Raw genomic sequence first — 18799 nt, forward strand, 5'->3', positions numbered from 1 at the left:
CAGCAATTAGTCACACGGTTGTCTACCCAGGCTGTCTACACAGACAATGATCTGTGCAGGGCTCAGCTGGGCCGGCATGATGTTTTTATGGACACACACCGCTTCCAGACAGTAAAAGTCAACAGTGCAGCGGTTAATCGCAGGGCACAGACAGTCAGCAATTCCCGTTCTCTCTGTGATTTATGGGAGAGGAAGGAACCAGAGGTTTTCTTAAACACACACACACAAGCAATGAAAACACAAGGAGATGGACTGAATCGTCTCCAGTGCAGTAGAAAGTGGGGACGGTGAAGGGCAGGCGACCCGGCGGCTGAGGAAAATGAGTTTGTCCACCCCTTTACTTCACCACATGGCTGTGACAGAATTGTGCATCTTGCTAAAACCATTTATCTCGGAGTTTCCCCAGAAGAGCAGTGAAGGAGAAATAATGCTATAACAGATGAGTTAAAAAGTGCTAAGTGTGGGACCAATTTCATTTGTATTTGTTATTTTCTGAGAAGGCTGTTTTAAAGATAAACTGACTTAGCTGTCCTGTAACTTAAAAGTGATGTACAGTAAGCGTTATTAGCTCTTGTAGAATCTCGCCAGACGCAGACACTAAATAAGACACACCCTTCTTTACCAAACCCCGCCCTGGAAGTGAAAAGAGATGTTTTTTCATGTCTCTATAAGAAATATCAAATAAACCCAAACACTGGACCTAGCTTGACATTCAACATATAAAGATTGCAAAAAGTTAGTCAAACACAAAAGTTGCGAAATTGACAAACTAAGGCTCACAACTTCCTGCTTACCATATGTTGGCTGGAGTGAACGTACAAAATGATTGACTGGCAGAACACCTCATAACATTCGGCTTGTCGTGATAAAGAATCTGTGTATTTTTTTGGAGGATCGATTGACAGAAATGCAATATAATATACTATAACTATGTCTTCAGAGGTGTATAAAGACCTTACATAATGAAGCGTGATGTTTTTATTTGCTTAGAATGAGCTATTTCTATCTACATCCCCTTGCACGGAATTCGCCATGTTGTTACAGCAGCCATAAACGGACAAATTGCTCTACAGAGCACTTTTCGTAAATACGTTATCTGCTTCGGCAAAGAAGTGAAATGGTGAAGACTTCTTAGTTCTGTGTCAGCCACCATACTGCTGTGAAAGGGAGGGGTGGAGTGAGCCATTGGTTGCAATTCGCAACCTCGGATGCCACTCAGTTTCACACACTGGCCCTTTAAGGATGGAACAAGCAACAGTTGCATAATCTTCACTCTAAAAAAATGGTGCTATATAGCACTAAAAGTGGTTTCTCGTTTTTCATTTCTTTTTTATTTGTAGGGACCTGTGTCCAGCTGTGTTCGTCCGGGACCTGATGTTCTGCCACTGTCACTGTTTACTCTTCTATCATATTAGGGTTGCCATGTCCTCTGAGAGAATATGGTCACTGAGTGCTCCTTTTCTTCCCAGGAGCCGAATTAATGTCATAAAGATTTAATTAAAAGCCTTTTTTTTGTTATGAATACAAATGATGGAAACGTTGGTTGATGAAGAACATTTGTCCTATGTTCTGTCAAGGGACAGAGGGGATCGCAGTTAGGCAGGTGCACTCACTGGCCACACATGGATAATTGAAGCTGAAAGGTTGTAAGGTCATTTAAAGGGACAAGATCTCTTTGGGAGCGTTTTCACACTTTAACAGACAGACAGAGCTGGTGCAGGACTTTGTGGTGAATGAAATGTACAAAAAAAGTAATGAGGAACCGTTTTGTACTGTAACTCAAAACGCTGTGTGTTTTAGGTCTATCGGGTTGTAATATAGACTAAAGATTTCAATCTGCATGTGTACAGAAAATTCTTCTAAGGTATAGCTACAATATCATCTAGATTATACCAGGGCATCATTTTGGGTTTTTGTGTCTCAATTCTTTGTCATGGGTTTGAATCCCAGGGCACAAACTGATAAAATGTCAATTTTGTATGCGTACCTTGAGTAAGTGATGCAAGTAGCATTTAATATTTGTTCATATGTTTAAAGCACATTATATACAAGGTGTTATATATTGTTAACCTACCACAAACAAGCAGCGAATCACTACTCATTCATAGTGACCACTCACTTACAGTTATTTTACTGTATTTGGTCTTTGTCGCGGTGTGTCATCTGTGGTGGCTGGCACTCACTCTCGTGGGGATAACTGCCTCCAATTTAGAGCCGACTGGACAGCTTATACTCATGTTATATTGACTGCATTTTTTTAGAACCTGGGTCCAAAGAAATCTTTGGAATCCTCAAAAAGATTGGACTTGGCATGCTTTTTTATTACCTAGAATGTGTACAAATACACACTGTCCTGTATATGAAGAGTTTGGTTCCAAAATGAAATAATTCCGTTTTTAAAATATAAATAAATTCCGTCAATTTGTGTTTTATTATGGTAGTTAGCTGTATTTTTTATTTTTATTATGGCTTAAATCAACTGCACTTTGATTGATATTAATTGGAATGCACAATTAAAACAACATGATTTTTGAAAAATTAAAAAAACGGAGTTATCTCATTTTGGAACCAAACTCTTCATATATAACCTAAAACATGGTGCATCACACAGATGGATTTTTTGTGATGGGTTGACACATCACAAAGCTCCTCCATGTGATGGACCATGAACAGATAGCTAAACCATCTCTTGGATCTCAGAAATCTTACCAGTTTACAAAAATTGCAGGACTGAGGGCAAACACAAAGGTGCTAATGGTGACCCTACATGAACAAGCACTCAGCACCAGATCGGCCGAGAAGGTTGCATTAAAAAAGTCCCAAGGTGCCACACACAGCAAAGACCTGTAGGCAACTTAGCACATAACCAGCAGGCAGCATGCAATGAACAGGACCCATTGAGATAACAGACACGGCCCTCTTACATCACAATCCCATCCAAATCAGTACCTCACAATCCCCAATGTCCTTTCTTAAAGGTCCAGAGTGTAATTTTTTGAAGGATCTATTTACAGAAATGCAAAACATTAATCATAACTATGTCTTTAGAGGTATACTGTATATCAAGACCTTACATAAGGAACTGTTATGTTTTTATTACCTTCTAATTTCTATATCTACTGCTTACATTGATTTTGACATATTGCCACAGTATCCCTAAACAAACTGTTCTACAGAGCGCGTTTAGTAAGTATGTTATCACCTTTGGTAAAAAAGCAAAAACATGACGACATCTTAGTTTTGTGTCAGCCTCCGTAGTGCTTCGAAGGGGAGGGGTGAGCGGTGGAGTGAGCCATTGGTTGCAATTCGCAACCTCACTGCTAGATGCTGCTAAAATCTCCACATTGCTCCTTTAAAGAAATAGTTCACCCAAATTGTCTCCATTGAATTTCCATAGTAGGAATAAAAATTACTGTGGACAAGTCAAAGGGGACCATTCTGGGGTGAACTATTCCTTTAATAACTCAAATGTCATTTAAAATCTTTTGTCATGCAATTCTGATCTTATCAATGACATTCTGTATGAACACAGGTCACGGTTCTCATTTCTTATCTTTTATAAGCATACATTCCTAGTCATATCATCATATTAAGTTACTTTTTTATACTTGCAAGACAAATACATTCTCTGCAATTGACATGTTTCAACAAATCGTGACTGATAGATCCCAGGCACTATTACAGTGTATGTGCTTTATTTTAAATACATAGTGTGTGTGCAATTTTGTATAATGTTTATATAATATATATTTTTATGAAATGTGAAGTGGGAAAGCACTTGACCCACCATCAGTAATTACAGTATATGTTCATTAAAACTATTTTTCAGAAGTGCTCTGGCTTTACTGCTTGTCAATGCATATTGACATACAGAAAATTACATCAGTTCTATTTCACACATTTGAATTACCAGCAGCAATTCCACTGAAACAAAATGTGAGACACAGACAGATAAGCAAGACACATAAAGCTGACGGAGGATAAGACAACAAGCTGAAGCTTCACCTCTCCATTCCACCGTCAGTCAGTGAGTCTTTTTCTCAATGGAGATGACTCACTACCTGCATGTAGACACGCACACACCTCACATTTGCATCAGAGTGCTCTTCATCAGCCAAAAATTAGACAGAAATAAATGTTATACATTTCCCATCCAGCTCCCGAGTGTCTGACGTCTTCCAGCTCTTTCATGTGACGCTCTGAGGATTGGTGCTGGACAGTGAAATGATGTGACAGTGTCCCAAAGTCTGTCAAATAATTGCTCATTCATACTGCTCACAGGTGACTTTGTGATTTCTATATTTAACATTTTTGTCTGAATGGAAAAAATCTAGTTTGCAGAACTGCTGCAGCATTGTACTGTGATGCCAGGCGATGTCGGCTTTCATACACCTGACATGCTTGATTGACTCTAAAATTTTGACAGTAATCAGAAGAACATTGGACAGACTCCAGTCTGAATCATAGCAGAGATAACGAGATCATCAAAGGTGTCTTACTCATATATCATAGAAATTTTGCTTATTTTCTGTAATTGCTGCATTTTAGATAATTACATTTTAAATTTAGGCATTTTACAAATATTGCTTCTTTATTGGTGACTTTTACAATTATTAGTTTAGAAGATTGTCCAAAGTGATATAAATGAGGGCATTACACCATCACTCATTTACTAATTATAGAGGAAGCAGGTGGAAACATTCAGTTTTAGGAGTGAGTTGAGGTAAGAGGATGTTTTTGCTTTGTAATGGAAACCTTTGTAATGAGTCATCTCTTGAATATTCAACATTTTCATATTCAGAGATGTTCCATATGATTAAACAACGTAACAATTTTTTAAAAAGCTACTTTATGAAGTTTAACATGCTGAATACAAAAATCACATACTGTACATTTTATTTACCATCGACAGTACTCTAAAAAAAACCCGAAAAATATTTTCAAATTTATACATTTTTTGTATTATTACTCGTATACACAGAATTTACAAGGTACTGGCATAACACGGAGCTAAAAAAAAAAAAAAAAAAAAAAACATAACAGTTACTAAAAATGAGTCGTCAAAAATCTCAGAAGTGTACATTTGATCGTCTTTGTCTTTTATGACGAATACTGTTCTCACGAACCAAGTTCCAGAAGTAGTCACCCACCATTGCTTCATTCCACCTTTCCTGTGCTACTGAAATTTCTTACTGCTACTGAAATAGATTTTTCTGACCGTGACAATTGGAAAATAATTTTTTAGATTTGTGAAAATTTCAAAAGTTTGTTTATTTGCAATATAGGCTACAGATATATCAATTTACTTTAGCTAAATATACACGAAAACATTGATGCTACATGAAAATAAATATTACCACAATAATGATCACCACATAATTGTACAAGAACTATAAAAAGAACAATTGGTTTTATATAATGAACATGCTGGAGAAAACAACTTAAAATGTTCGTGCTTGCATTGCAGTGTACAGTGTTGAGCAAAGAAGGAAAATGTCCATTCATGAAGACCAAATATTCATTTAGGTACTTAAGCAGAAAAGTATTGATGACTGTTGTAAGGGAAAATCTGATTCGCCCTATGCTGCTCAAGCCCAAAAGAGTGCTCTCCAACTGTAGTCCATACACACCTCCATCTAGTACCAGGAGAATCATCTCTCTTGAATTTTTAAAGCTTTCCTTTGGTCAATAAAATGTTTAGTACTTATCCAAAATGACAAGATTTCTATACAAGGCAGCACAATGCGGCAAGGCATCCATCTCCTTTATAGATTTTTGTAGTAATCCTGCAGGTGTGGAGATACAGTAGATGGCAGTTATCAGCTCACTGCACAAATCTCAGATGTGTCGAACACTGACATGCAGGAAATATCTGATTATTCACAGCGGCTTTGAAACGCAAACAAGGCTATTTAGACGATGAAACTAACCAGAACAGCAATGATCAGTGGGAAAGTGTTTCAAGATACAAAGAGCCAAATTGTCCCAGCTCTTTCATAAACAATGCCATACGCAATAGCTAGCATTTCTAAAATATGAAATTCATGATGTAAATTTGAATCATACACAATATAATGAACTTGTTTGTCTCTTTGTCACGAATTGTCCGAGAAGAGAACCCAAGCGCAGGCAGCGGTACAATAAACAACTAAAACAAAACCCCACGATGGGGATTAAACTAGAACGGCACAAAACAGAAACAAGACTACCCACGAGGGGGTAAAAAACAAGAGAACAGGATTAACTAAATTACTTTACACACGAAAATGACAAGACTAGATAAAACACGAAAACATCAAGGCACAGGGCAAGGTAATCCAACAGGGCAAGGTAATGCAAACAGCAAAGCACAAGTTACAAACAAGTAAAGTTGCAAAACGAATCAGCACAGGACAGCAAACACAAGGGCATTAAATAGGGAACCAAATCAAGAGGGGAACAGGTGCGGGGCATGAAATCATTTACAATCAATAATGAGGAAACGAGAGGGTGGGAACAAGGACAAGACCGGAGAGAGCACATGGAATGCAAAAACAAACAATTCCATGTTCTGGGGCCTCATGTATCAACGCTGCGTACGCACAAAAACGTTGCGTACGCCAGCTTTCACGCTCACTGACGGATGTACTAACAGTGAAATTAAAGTGAGAATGTGCGTTCCTGCACGACAACTTCATGTCAGGCGTGAGTTTTTTTGTGCGTACGCACATTTACAGCTTTGTCCGTAAGCAATGTTTTAGTATGGAATCAACGCAAGTCTTTGTACATGAGGCCCCTGGACTTTGACAGAATGTCCTACTGGTCAGTGTTCCCCGGCTTTGCTTCCAGTTTGATTGATTGCTAGGTAGATACACCCCGGGGTCCAATAACCTTACAAGCTTTACATTTTTCAACTGTCTCGGGAATAACATCATCAAATTAGTGTTTCCCAAGAATGCTCTTTTAATTAAAATTTATTACGATAATGCCCAAGATGTTTTTTCTTTCTCAGTACAATATATTTTCTGTACAAATAAACATTTGCATAAATCAGAAAGCGAACAGGAGTTGAGCTATCGTAAAGCCTGGCCAAAAACAACACAAGAGAAAGAACATGAAGTCAAAAACTATGCAAAATATCAAAATACAATTTCTGTTACTTTTTACTTATTGCCCATAACAAACAAAAGTCAGTGATGATTTTTCCTTTTCTAATAAACAAATCAAAGGATTTTAACTTATTAAGATTTAAACGCAGTGTTCAATAAAGAGAATAAATGTCACCGGTTGAATAGACATTACCAGTGCTCGAATTGAAGGGGGATCCGGGACCCCCATAAGAAGTAAAAAATAGACTTAGGAGGGTCCCTCAGATATTTTTATTTGAGTAAAAATTATAATGACAAATGTGATTAAATTCATGCAAGGGATATGGTAAATTTCGTGAATTAATTATTTACAATAATTATATTAAGTTTGTTTATGGGCTAGTTGTCGTGTCTCTTTAAATATTAAACGCCCCGCCCCACGTCTAAAGACCGCTAAGCGCAGGACATCGGCCCTGTCCCAAATGGCGCACTCCGGTCTTGTGGACCTCCTCCGAGTCCACACTTGGTGACGTCAGGAAGTGCAGACCTGTAGGGCACTATAGGCATGAGTCCACAAGGGTACATGGGAGTGCATTTTGGGAGAGACTTGAGGTCATCACACCGGAAAGAGCAAGCGGTGCTTTCTAATCACTCTCGCGGTACTTTGTTGTCATTTGCTGATCAGTCTGCTCAGCGCCGTGAAGTCGACCACACTTGTTGTCCCATTGTAGTTATTTGGGACTGGAGCTGCCGGTTTTTATTGTTCTGTATTTCATATGTTAATATACCACCATTCATTTGTCATGACGTAAATGCAACTGCTTATGTATATTTCTTTATTTGTATACACTATACTTAATGTGCATAATGTGTTCTTAATATGCATGTTGTTATTTAATATTTCTCTATAATACAGAAGCTGTGTTGTTCAGCTTTACAGAGCCCAGAGACAACTACATATAAATCTACAACAAAACATGGCTTATTACCTTAAGTAAGAAAAAGCACTGCATTAAAAGTTTTTATTCTTGAATAGCTGGCTTAATAGAAAATAAATAAGCAATAATGTGAATAAGTAACTAATTAATAAATTAATTTAGAATTTTATCAAAACATACATTTAAAAATGTATCCGTCATGGTTACGTATATGTCTGACATCCACGACACTCCTCCCATCCGTTCTGTGATTGGGCGTTTGCAAGGATTCCTGGGTAGGGGACTTCAGTGGAGTCTGCATCAATGCGGGCTAAAATGACAAATGGGACCATCTACGGACTTGTAGACTTGGCGAGCATGCGCAATTTAAGTCCACGAGACCGCAAGTCCACATGAAGTGCGCCATTTGGGACAGGGCCATCGTTGATATGACTGCTTGATTGGCATCGCTTCGGTGAAGCTAAAAAATGGAGAATAATAAACCTCCACTCGTAATCGGGAAAAGGAAGCGTCTACTTTTTTTGAGGGGTAATTTTCTCTCTCTATAGATCTTTCCACTATATTTATCAACTCCATTTTGGAGCTTTTGTATTCCTGGGGGACCCCCCATAAGACTTGATTCAATTCGAGCACTTGATATTACCAATTGTTATGAATTTGTGAACTTTATGTCCTTGAATCTCATGATTGCTCATTGCCTTGACTTTGCATGGCAAAGTCTGATTAATGGATGTGTTATTTGAATATTTGTTAAAATATACACCTCTAGATCAAAATCATTTGTCAAAACAACAGTTTTACAGACAACCTTTGGCATTTTATCTTCCCAAATGCTCTTTTAGATTTGCACACAGAGAGTGAGAGATCGAGCCGCACAGCTTGATGTCAGAACTTATCAGCTGTGTGCTGACTTGCAACAACATGCAACATTAAGCCCATTCAGAGAGTGTGTGGAGTGTGGACTCAAATCCATTACCACAGCAATTGGGATGATTTGCCTTCACAATTGGATCTTTATCCCTCCTCCTTACCCTTTTCTCTCTCTGTGTATCTACTGTATGTTCGGTCAAATCATTTATTTACTTCTTTCATACATCAAGCAAATCCCGGGTGACTCTAATGTGCACACTAAAATATATGTGCTTTAACATTGAAGTTAATTGGATGAATAAAGATTATTGCATGCATTACTGAAATGTGTTTTCATATCACCTTTTAACGTCTATTCTAATCTATTCTTTGAATGATCTCCCAGTCAAACAAAATAACATTAGACTGATCTTTTTGTTGTCTCACACAATACATTCTACAATGTGATTGTAATACACAAGAGGTCAGATCATTGGAGACGTTGTGCTCAGGATTTTCCAAGAATGTCATTTATTGTGGCTTGCAATAGATCAATACTCATGTTCTTCAGTCTATAACGACAAGGGCCACATTGTAGAAAGCATACAGAACATATATGAACCACTTCTCTAAAGAAACGCAGCTGTTGTGAAACTCCTTTTTTAAGATTTTTTTTGCATTCTGTCTAAATCTAAAGACTGTGTATGCTTCAGGGATCAGGCTTATCTTGCATCAGATGTTTTCTGTCTTGCTTTTTGGGTTACATGCATTGATGAATCAATAAACCATTTTTTATTTGGGTTAAAGTGACTTTGTAAGTAGTTTATTCATTTTACTTCCTTTTTCAATTCGGCTATTTTTGTTACCTTTGCACTAAGAGTCTAAAGTGCTCAAAAGCTTTATAGAGGAATGGATGATCTTTTTATTGTTTGGTGTCGATTGTATTTCTTATGCACAGCGTTAGAGGGCCAGTGTTCAATCAAATTCACAATCCTATGATAAAAAAATTAGTTAGGAATTTTATCAGGTCTTGCTCTGTTTCAGTAGGAGTGGAGGGGAATGGTGGATGCTACTCAAGATTATGTGTATCCATCCAATGGCAAAGCAGAGCCATAATGCCAGAAATGGAGAGATGAAGAGAGCGTCAGTGTTTTAAAGAAGGTGAGATGGAAGGATATGCAGAATGTGTGCTCCAGGTTTATAAGATGGTTTTATGCCTTTAACAGAGAAGCAAACCAAAGGAAATTATCAGAATGGTCCAATTATCCAATTATCTACCCCATTTTCCAGATTTAGTTATAAAGTAGGTTGGTGGATAAATACATTTAATACATATTTACGAACAATATTAATGATTATTTTCTTTGTTGCTTGAGCAAAGAGAAAATAAATATAATATGTTATGCTATGATAGTATAGGCCTATATTAGAGCCTGACTAACACTTTAATACATTCAATCCACCAGGCCACTGTACTTTTTCTTTTTCTTAGCATTGCATTTTTGCAGATAATTTCTGCAGTAGTTATGAATTAGTTATGAAAGTCTCTCACTTGACAGGTAGTCAAGATAAAATATATATTTTTTATAATGCCTTTTTGTAACTAAAATGAACTTGAATGACTCCTTTTTTATGCTAAAGTGGCTATATTATATTATCAGTGACAGCTTTTCATTCATCAGAAAATGTCAGTTACCGGTCTCTCCTCAAGGAAGTTTCAAGAGCACCAAGACACCGGAGATTTAAAAAACACGTCTGCTTTGAAATCTTTTGCATTGATGATAATGTGATAATTCAATCCCGGTTAATTTAATTCCGCACCAATACAAATCAATAACGTGATTTAATTGAGGTATAACTTAATTAAGATATATATGATAAATATATCAATAGCTATGCATTTATTTGATTCAGTAGACAAGGGTTCATATGGGGGAAGTCCAAAGGGGGGAGTCCAAAGGGGTTGGGACATGGGGGAATAGTCTTAGCCCCTGGGGGCACTCGCGTGGGTGGAGTCCCCAGAGGACCCGGCTAGGGACCGGCCGCACTGCCAGCTGAGATGCCGGCTGGAAGGCCGGCTGCTGCACCGGCTGGGACGCCAGCTGCTGCACCGGCTGGGCTGGGCAAGACACTGGGCTGGATTCCGGCTGCACCGGACTGGACATCGGACTGGACCCTGGCTGCACCGGACTGGACACCGACTGCACCGGTCTGGACATCAGACTGGACACCGGCTGCACCGGACTGGACACCGGCTGCGCCGGACTGGGCGCCCAGTCCGTTCTTGTGTCAAAACAACAACGAACTAAAATACAAAACTAGAACAAAACACTTCCCTCGATGGGGCTAGAAAAACTAAACAATAAGTGACACAACGTCAAGGCAGGGTATGGTAATAAAAATAAACAAACAAGGCACAGGTATCGGACAACGCACAGGAACTCACAGTACAAGGAACGGACACGGGGTACATGGAACTCAGGACGAAACATAGTACAAAGCACAACGCACAAGCACCGGACAAAGAAACATGAGGGAATTTTAAAGGGAAGACAAACGAAGGATAATTAACGAGGGCAGGTGGGGAACATGAGACACGGCAGGGAAGCAATACAGGAAACGAGAGGGGCGGGGCCAATGACAAGACACGAGAAAACACATGGAGTGTCAAAAGATAAACACCCCATGGCTTTCTCACACTAAACCAAAGGCTTTGTCATGACTCTGCCACAAGACCAAGAAAACCATGACAAGATAAGGCAGAGTCGTGACATTTACGATGCTATTGGACCATTACCTCAATATCCTGCTATATCATTTAATTCCTGCACAGCTGTACATTACAATCAGTACAAATTGTTTAATCGTTTTACAGGTCTGATTTTAAAACCAGATTTCTTTTGGAAGAACGCAAGTGTTCTGCAAGACTCTTCAATATTTTATATCTTCTGCCTGTGCTTTGTAGTTTTTAATAGTAGTATGTCTTGGGGTCAGTTCAGTGCTTGCACCTCAGAGGACCCGGCTAGGGACCGGCCGCACTGCCAGCTGAGATGCCGGCTGGAAGGCCGGCTGCTGCACCGGCTGGGACGCCGGCTGCTGCACCGGCTGGGCTGGGCAAGACACTGGGCTGGATTCCGGCTGCACTGGCCTGGACATCGGACTGGAGCCCGGCTGCACCGGACTGGACACCGGACTGGACACCGGTTGCGCCGGACTGGGCACCGGACTGGACGCCGGCTGGATCGCCGGCTGGGACGCCGGCTGGATCACTGGCTGGGTAGGACTGGATACCGGCTGCACCGGACGCCGGCAGCACTGGACTGCGTGCCCCTCTCCGTTGCCTTTTCTTCTTCAGCCGAACCACCCGACTGGTGGTCGGCTGAAGGAATGAGGTGAAGGGCGCAGCTGGCTCCGGGTTAGATGCCTCCGACGAGGAACTCCAGGACTCCCTCCTTCTTTGCCTGCCTCGAAGGCTGACTGGTGGGGGAGAGGCTGCAGGGAGCGAGGCGGATGGTGCGGTGATGCCCACGACTCCGTTCTGCATGGCACGGTCCTCCGGGATCGTGACCAACGGGGATGGAGACTTGGACTGCACTGAGACCCCTGGCTCCGACCGGTTCATGGCATATCTAACCACGTTCTCGAAGCGCAGCGGTCTCAGCATCCTCATCTCCTCCCGCGAGATCGGATTGTTTAGGCCACTGTTGAAAATCACTGTTAGCTCCGCCTCACCAAAAGCCATCTCCTCTGCAGCCTCCAGGAACCTCTCGGTGTTCTCCACCATGTCAGCCTCACCCTGACGGATGCTACAAAGGAGGTGAGCCTGGCGAGATCGGAGGACGTCCATGGTGCCGCCTGCTGGGTTCAGCGATGGCTCGTGCGTTCTGTCACTTTTGCGAGGCAGAAGAAACCAAGTGCAGGCAGGTGGGAAATAAGGGGTTAACAAAGACTTTATTTTACAAATAACAAACAAAGGAAATACCCACGAGGGGGTGTCAAAACAAGAACGAACTAAAATACAAAACTAGAACAAAACACTTCCCTCGATGGGGCTAGAAAAACTAAACAATAAGCGACACAACGTCAAGGCAGGGTATGGTAATAAAAATAAACAAACAAGGCACAGGTATCGGACAACGCACAGGAACTCACAGTACAAGGAACGGACACGGGGTACATGGAACTCAGGACGAAACATAGTACAAAGCACAACGCACAAGCACCGGACAAAGAAACATGAGGGTATTTTAAAGGGAAGACAAACGAAGGATAATTAACGAGGGCAGGTGGAGAACATGAGACACTGCAGGGAAGCAATACAGGAAACGAGAGGGGCTGGGGCCAATGACAAGACACGAGAAAACACATGGAGTGTCAAAAGATAAACACCCCATGGCTTTCTCACACTAAACCAAAGGCTTTGTCACGACTCTGCCACAAGACCAAGAAAACCATGACAAGATAAGGCAGAGTCGTGACATTTACGATGCTATTGGACCATTACATCAATATCCTGCATATATCATTTAATTCCTGCACAGCTGTACATTACAATCAGAACAAATTGTTTAATCGTTGTACAGGTCTGATTTTAAAACCAGAATTTTTTTGGAAGAACGCAAGTGTTCTGCAAGACTCTTCAATATTTTATATTTTCTGCCTGTGCTTTGTAGTTTTTAATAGTAGTATGTCTTGGGGTCAGTTCAGTGCTTGTACCTCTGTGTGATGGACTGACAAGAATATGAAATATTTTTCATATTCGTATCAGTAAGACAATTTGTTCTATTTCTTGAATTATTTGTAACCTAAAGTTATCTAAATGAGTTAACCTTAGTTGTGATATAAATGTGCTGCTGGCTGTTTTGTAAGTACTTTACTCATTTAGAGTTTAGTAATGGTCAACACTGACTTACACTACAATTTCACCTGCCAGTTTCAGATAGTAAAATTGAAATATATCATTTAATTAAGTTTTCGTTTAATTAACGGGTGGGTCTTTGAAGATTTTAATTTTGGAGTGTTTGTGCTTTAGTGTTCAATGAAATAAAAGTTTCTTTAAATTCCAAAATAGTTTAAACCTTTCAAAGCAGCTTTATGAAAAGTCCTAATGTCTATAATGGCTTAAAGGTCCAGTGTATGAAATTTGGCGGCATCTAGCGGTGAGGTTACGAATTGCAACCAATGGCTAGCTCCACCCCTCACCTCTCCATTGGGTTAGGGTTATTGTATGTGAGACCTGACATTAGGTAAAGATGTTACTTAAGCAATCTAGGCATTGTCGGTTCTGGTAATTAGCATTGTAATATACAAGTCTGTTTGGTAGCTACTCTACAGTTTCTGCAGTTAATGCTAATGCTGAGATGAAAGAGCCATTATGCTGATTTAAAGCTTCTGAGACTCTTTGCATTTCATCTGAAGCATGAATAATTGTAAAGAGCAAAACACATTCATATTTTAGAATATGATAAGTTGCCTCATGGGCACCAGATAATATAGTCAAATACACGGTTAAATGTTGCACTTCAGTGTTTTCAAAGAATTACATTTTAAAATGAAAAATAGGTTTTCAAGTGTAAGTCCTACTCTGGCACTCAACCAAACCCATCAGATTGTCTCAGTCTCAGAGGTGATGTGGAGGAATTAAACAAAAGACTTAGCAGATGAGTAATGAATTACCGTATAATTTCACAGTGCCCGTAAAGACAGAGAGATGTTTTTCCTGGTTTGACCCTGCCAAGTTTAGACCTTCTCATTTGAGTAACAAAACAGATTTTGGAAAATGTTCACAGCTCCATTTTCTGCAAACAATTACAGCATTTCTTCCAGATTATTGTCAAATTCCCCTTCGATGTAGTGTTGCATTGTTTTCTGTAAAAGGCAGGGCGTGTGTGCATGTGATAAACATGCCACTGCTCCAGAAACTATACATTTTAATCTCAGTCCATGAAAACCAGAGCAGCACTGGCCCAGCAAATTAAATAATTTCAATACATGGTCTTGTAAATTTTTTTCTTAAAGTGATTTATCCCATATGATAGTTCACCCAAAAACGAACATTTTGTCATAATTTACTCACCCTCTTGTCATTTCAAACCTGTATGACTTTATTTCTTCCGCAAAACACCAAAGGTCAAAGTCAAAGTCTGCTTTATTGTCAATTCTGCCACATGTACAGTGCATACATATAGAGGATTGAAATTGCATTACTCTCAGACCCTTGGTGCATACAGATAACACTAACGCAGAATATTTATTTTTGAAAAAAATACAGATAAATACAGATTATATATATATATATATTAAATCAACTTTACAAGCAGGGATATTTAAAAAAGAAAAAAAGATGATAGATCATGGCAGACAGAGTGCAAACCAGTGAAATACACAACAGTGCAGATGTGATTTAGTGCAAAGAGCTTATCAGTCTGTTTAAAGTGACAAAGAGAGCAGGCTTTGTTTAACCTGTCAGAAGAGGTAGTTGAAGAGGGCCAGACCGATGCTGAATGAGGTAGTTAGCAGACAATGCTGCATAATGCAGTGACTAAAAGAAGACATTTCGAAGAATGTTGGTAACTGAACAACGGTGATACCCATTCACTTCTTGTATGGACAACCAACGCCAATGGGTTCCGCCATGGTTCGGTTACAAACATTCTTTGAAACATAGGCGTCAGAACCATTGTATGTGAGTGGGACAGCATCCACCCACTTTTTAAGAACAATGATATTGGACCCACTTACTTTTACTGTCACTGATTTAGCGCATGTGTCGTTCACTTTTCAGTGCGCCGTCAGTCGAATCCATTCCACTTAAGGAATGCCCTAATAAATTTAGCCATTCTGCGTTTTAGCTACAGCCTGACTTCCACGCTGCCACTTCCTTAAATCCATTCCACCTGGCTCATTCAGAGTAAATTAAACTCCATTCTGTGTCGACACAGCAAGGTAAATAAGGCATCTTACCGTATTTGCTGCTCTGTGTGCGCACACTAAACAAGCTCGTATTTAAGTGAAAATAGCTGTATTTTCTTTGCAAGTGTAAGTTGTTAGATGCTATTAATATTTAATATTGTTGTACATTATACAATAATAATAGGGTATAAATTATTATATTTATTAAAATTATTGAATAGATGCCAACTAATTGGGACAATAAAAACCTCCATACTACCCCTAACCTTACCATACACTTTATCATTAAACACTTTGCTAGCCACTTTTCAAATATTTTCTTCATTTTGTTGAAAATAAATGCCTTTACGATCTGACATGTGATGTAAAAATGTACAAGAGCAAGTTCAGCAAAAGGCGGTTTTGAACTTGCATAGATATACTGTAGCGTCTTTCTCACTACACCACTGGTAAAATAGCATCATTTTTACACTCTAAAATTTTGGACACGCCCACATTTTTTTTGTGTTTCCGACACCCATTCTTCAAAATATCTTCTTTTGTGTTTTTTAGAAGAAAGTCATACAGGTTTGAAATGACAAGAGGGTGAATAAATGATGACAGAATTTTCATTTTTGGGTGAACTTCTGTATTCCTTTAATAGTCTTAAACATTATTGTACGGAGTGAATGTAACATTCACTGAACTTTATGTAGTGAGTGAATCTGATTTAATGTTATTTGCTCCTTATTACAAATCCATGGAATCTAGGGAACATATTGACATATTGGTTTATTTCCTCAATTCCTTACCATATGTTTGATGAGAATGGAGACAATCATTTCCAGCGATTGTAGGTTTTATGCCCAAGCCAGGGGTGGACTGGCCATCTGGCATTCCGGGAGTTTTCCTGGTGGGTCGCTAATGTATGGGGCTGGAACGGATGCTTGGGCCACTCAGACGGACGTATTATAAATGCAAATGCACGCAACGCGAATGCAGAAGACACGTATGCATGCCACCCCCCGGTTGACAGACTTAACTGTGCCTCCCCCCGGTCGACAGAAATGGTGGAGGGCCGATGTGGGCCAAAAAAGCCAGGGCCGATTTTTCTTCCTAGTACAGCCCTTGCCCAAGCAGTTAAAAATTTAACATTTACGGAACCTACAATGGCAGATGTTGGTTAATAGCAAATACGAAACACTTCTTTGGTCAAATCAAGGAGCAAAATGCCATGCAGCAATTATTGATGCCAACATGTTAACAATGGGCTAAAAACAGACATGAAAGTATACAAATATAAAAGAAATACACAAAGCCAAATAAAGTTTAGTGGTTTAATGAAAACCTTACAGAGGCACTTTCTGGAAAAACTTCTACATCCATTTTGTAATCTGATGTTGCAGTGTCAGCAGAAGTCTAGTTTCCACAAGGAGATATAAAGATGTAATGTTAAAACACTGGATATGAACGAGAGGCATGGAAGTCACAAAAATATAGCAACACAGGGGCCTTCAGATCCCAAAGCAATTTCACATTAAGGTTTAATGGAAACTTTGACTCAGACACGTCCTTTCTAGCCGATGCAAACACAAGCAGCCTCTCATTACAGAACTTTTAAAATATGGTCATTTTTTCCATGTTGGTATTTTAACCTGAGGGTTAAGTTGAACACTTCTATTGAGGTGAATTTGTACCGCTCCTTACATAAAACAATATACAATATTCGTCACCTGATTCTCTCTGTGTTTGAAATTCCTGAAATATTTATATCACTCTACTAAACGAAATGAACACTACAAGCCGCTTTACACAGATTTTGACCGCAAATGACAGACTGTTGATTTGTGTGATGCAAATCTGCTATGTGTTCTATGTAAGATTTCCTTCAATGGCTCACCATTTAGAACTAAGGTTTTTCATAAGGGTTATTGAAGCCGCAGAGATGTTGAGCTCAACATAGTTTCAAAGCGGTTGCCATAGAGTTCTCTTCACAGCAGCTGTTTTCCACCAAAGTCCTGGAACATGGAATGATGCCTGCTTGAAAGGTCCATTAAGATAATAAGAGACGGATGTGCGATGGATGCATTGAATGTGGATTCTTGCACACAGGTGATAACCTGCGAAGAAAGCATTGAGCATATAAATGGTTATCTCAGACAAAATGTTGCCTAAATATGTACTTAACAAACAAAAATATCACCAAAAAACCTGATCAGGAGGTTAATCAACTATAAAATAAACTCTTCATATTTTATATTTTTAACTACACATTTTACATAGTCACACTCATATATTCTATAAAGAAATAGTGTGTTTTTAAACGTTTGTGTTATATTCTCTTTGAAAATGGATTACTTTCATCCATCTCAGCTTCATACCTTATCCAGGTTTGAACCTTGGATTTTAGGTTGCTGCCAGCCCCATTTGTAAGTTATAATACTACAAACATGGGGGCATGAAAGCTGCTGCTCAACATGTGTGAGAAATGCTTGTTTCTTGTAGAAGTGAGAAGAATGGTAAATCTGAAGTATTAATGGAAAATCGGGGTTATGCAAGATCACTATACGCGTGTCCTCTACAGAAAAGAGCATTTCCCCACCTGCTGCCCTCTGAAGCATAACAACCTCTGGCAAAGCCTGTGGAAGAAATTTAACTTTATCATAAATGAATGAAAACAGATCCATTTGAAAAAATGAGCGAGTGAAAATGGGAGCTTGGGTCAGAATCAAAGGGCTGAAACATATTATAGAGCTGTAAAATGGCACCCAAAGTACAAAGGAAAAAAGACCAAGGTTTTTACAGGCAGAGTGCAAACAGATTTTCTCAATGCTCTACTTGTAATCAACATGAAGGACTTTTCACACAAGACTGAAAAAACGACAGCAAACTTTGTTGACAAAAATCGCTGCTGTTATTTACCTTCAATTTATAGGCACTTGTTTGTTGACAGTCAGCTGCAACTCTTTTCATTTACATATAAAAGTACCGCATAAACAACACGTTGCATCAGGGCAATTCGACTGAGTTGCTGGCAACGGGTGTCTCGTAACT

At 39.4% G+C, this 18799-nt stretch overlaps 1 protein-coding gene across 1 annotated transcript in view; it reads left to right on the top strand.

Moving 5' to 3' along the window:
• uts2r2 (urotensin-2 receptor 2) overlaps window positions 1–18799 on the top strand; it is a 57007-nt gene that overhangs the window by 33345 nt on the left and 4863 nt on the right. The window lies entirely within an intron of this gene.

The sequence above is a fragment of the Triplophysa rosa genome, linkage group LG18 (genome assembly GCF_024868665.1).
Source record: "Triplophysa rosa linkage group LG18, Trosa_1v2, whole genome shotgun sequence".
NCBI lineage: Eukaryota > Metazoa > Chordata > Actinopteri > Cypriniformes > Nemacheilidae > Triplophysa > Triplophysa rosa.